The sequence below is a fragment of the Apostichopus japonicus genome, chromosome 19 (assembly GCF_037975245.1).
Source record: "Apostichopus japonicus isolate 1M-3 chromosome 19, ASM3797524v1, whole genome shotgun sequence".
Classification (NCBI taxonomy): domain Eukaryota; kingdom Metazoa; phylum Echinodermata; class Holothuroidea; order Aspidochirotida; family Stichopodidae; genus Apostichopus; species Apostichopus japonicus.
The window spans coordinates 19,957,855-19,961,193 of NC_092579.1; positions in this window are offsets into that span (position 1 = coordinate 19,957,855).

Consider the following 3,339-nt stretch of genomic DNA (forward strand, 5'->3'; position numbering starts at 1 on the left):
AATCAACAACTGCAAGTCAAACCGCATAGGTTTAGTCAGATTTGGAGCGAAGCACCTCCATTCAAACGGACATATTTATTGGCAGCACCTTTTAACCAGTGGCGGAGCTAGGGGTATTGGTCAGGGGGTCGAGAATGATCTGTAGGGGCGTTTTCGACACTATCTAAGCGGAGCGACACCACAGGTTGGCGCGGAGCGTACTGAAATTTTTTGAGTAATGATACTCCCTAGATCGCCGGAAATTGCCCTTTCCAGGCCCCGCTAATTTGCAGATAAACGAAGAATAAATAGATGTCATCGCCAACAAAATGTGACAAATGTCAATAGGTAGATGAGAGAGCAATATAAAAGTCAATAATGGCGAATATGTAAAAAGTGGTAAAAAAGCTGAAAAGTGCGCAAGCAGTCCATTTGAATCCGTCAGGGGGGGGGGGGGGCATCCATGGACGCTCCGCTACTGCTTTTAACAGGTTAACATCGTTGGAAGTTTTCAAAAGAAATTCCCTGAAGGTTATGGCATTTTATTATACAATACACAGACAGGCGCGGTTTCTAAGGGGTAGTGTGGGCCGGGTGCTCGTTTAATTTTTAACATGACAAACAATCGAAAGTAGTTATTATAGCACAACCTTGAGTTAATACCTACTTCAGGTGCGTATCCAGGGGGGGGGCATTGGGGGCGCGCGCCCCCCGGGTAAGGAAAAGAGGAGAGAAAAAAAGAGAAGAAAAAGGGAAAAGGAGGGGGAAAAAGAGAAGGAGGAGAGAAAGGAAGGGAAAAGAAAAAGAAAAAAGAGAGAAAAAGGAGAAAAGGAGGGAGTAGAAGATAGCCAAGACCTCTGGAAGAGAAAGAGGAACAGTCATAGTTAAAGCGCTGATCCCAATTATATACACAGGGTAGCCATTGACAGATCAAGGATTACGGAGGGGGTGTGCGCCTCACCCTTGCCCTTACACCGACAACTCCATTTTTGACGTTTCCATTTTTCCTCTCTCACTAATGTATCTATATAATATGGTCTATCATAACGCGTGTGTGTGTATGGACGCTTAACAATTGTACAATTGTGCTATATGGAACCAACTGTGGCTGGTCTTGAACTCGACCGAGTCGTCGGGGAACATGACGCATTTCGGGAAGGGGGCGACCGCCCCCCCCCCCAAGCAAATTTTCTTTACGACATCGCTAGTAATTTCAAAATAGACAATGCTTAGATGCAACTTACAAGGCCTGGGAAGTGTCATTTCCAGCGATCTGGGAGGCATTTTCGGCCAAAATTTTTCTTGTACGCTTCGCGCCAACTCATGGTGGCGCTTCGCTTAGATAGTTCGCCTACAGGCTTCGCCCCTCCCTTGGCAATTACTCGCTACACGCCTGTTCGAATTTGTAAAGCAAAGAGCAGATATAACATCATATCAGTGAGCATTGAAATGCATGTTCCACGATGAACAGCCTCAAAACCTGTCTATGTGTGTAGTCAAAGGCGTAGGAGCCAAATTGGATTTGGGGCTGTAACGACTTGCCCGAAAAAAAAAGCCAAAATTTTTCGCGCGCCAAGCGCGCGTTCAACATATCGATGCCAATATCATATAAGCAAGCATCGCTCATTACATTGCATGGCATCGTGTGCCTTAAGATCCGTGAAAGTTGCACAGTATACCGCCGGTTTGCTAATGTAAACAACCAAATGTCTTATGTAGATGGAGAAAAACCATACAGATCCATTTATGTCAAAACTCTCTTTTACAGTAGTAATGTCGGCCAAGCTTACAACTTTATTTTAATTACCAAGGAGATCATTTTTAAGCTATTCATTGCTATTTATTTTTCTTTCAGTATAGGTGCCCGAAAAAAATGAGAAAAATTGGGTTGCGGGAAGGGGGGGGGGCTGCAGCCCCGCCTCCTACGGGACCTACGCCTATGTGTGTAGTGTTCGGTTTCGATATACCTGATATCGGAAATATCTGCTATTTTTCATTTCCGAAACCAAGTTTTATAATAGCCATTATAAGAGGTTGCAATATTTCTACACCAATAAATTAACTGTGTCGGAATTTTCCAAAATTTCCTCACCAACATTCTTCATCATACTTTCCTCTACTCGTGCAATTTTGACCTGTCTATTAGGGGTTCAAGGAGGTTTTTCTATATTGGTTGTCCATAGATAGAATTTTGTGCAACATTATGGGTATGTTTTCAAGTGATTTTTATTCACGAGAAATGTGAATTTTCAAATTCTCAACAAATAATGGCCTTAAAACCTTGAAAAGTGGGGCTTTCGGATATTGTGGGCCGTGACATAGAATCACCTACAAAAGCAATGATCCATAGGACATGCAATGAGGTCGAACATGATGTGTGACTGATGACAATCTTCAAAAAGGTTATGGATGGAAAAAAAAAATTGGGGGGAAATACTTGGTTCTCAGGCAAAAGTGTACATCTGGTTGATCATTTTCAAGCCCGAGAAGTGCCATTTCCGGTGATCTGGGGGGTATCAAAACCAGAAATTTTCTTGTACGCTCCGCGCCAACCGATGGTGGCGCTCCGCTTAGATAGTAATTCGCGCCCCCCGGGTTAGAAAATCCTGGATACGCGCCTGTACTTACCCTAGTTTATTTAATGTGCGCCTCAGAATGTAACATTTGAGTTGTTATCTAGTAACCAAGGGGAACGTCCTAGCCCTCTACTTTGGAGTCTGCTTCAAAGACCGTAGGGGCCCCTTCTTTATAAAATCATTGTATTGTTTATTGAAAAATGTTTATTTAGGCAATCGGGGTGTGTAACGGTAAACAATAAACTGAAGAGACTATTGCCATTATTTGACCTTTTAACACATTGGGATCTGGGGAGTAGCCCAGGGAGGCCGGAGGCTTGTTGTCAGCGGGGAAATAAAATCCGGGACCCAACTTAGTGACTGGGATGTTGTGCAGGGGGGGGGGGCGGTGTCAGCTAAAGCAAGGCAAATTTGAGGAGGATAATCTTTTAAATCACTATCAGTCATCCGTATTTTTGTTGTTATTTGGGGAAAGACACTGCACGTCACCGGCCTATACGCGGTTCTGTTAATATTGTCTTAGTCAGATGGTCCCCGTGGAAACTGATGGCCATGGAAACCTATATCCACTTATAGCGTGTTTATTGTATGGTTAAAAATAACAAGGCCTACTAATGATTTATGAATCGAAATTGAATCATGTTCAAGCTATATTGAATCGATGCCTAATCAATGTGTAATTAAGCCACTTGGCAAGACCCCTAGACTGTAGCCCCCTGATCTCACGAGGTATTCTAATAACGCAATATCGAAAAAAGTGGATAAATAAATAACAAAATAGCCA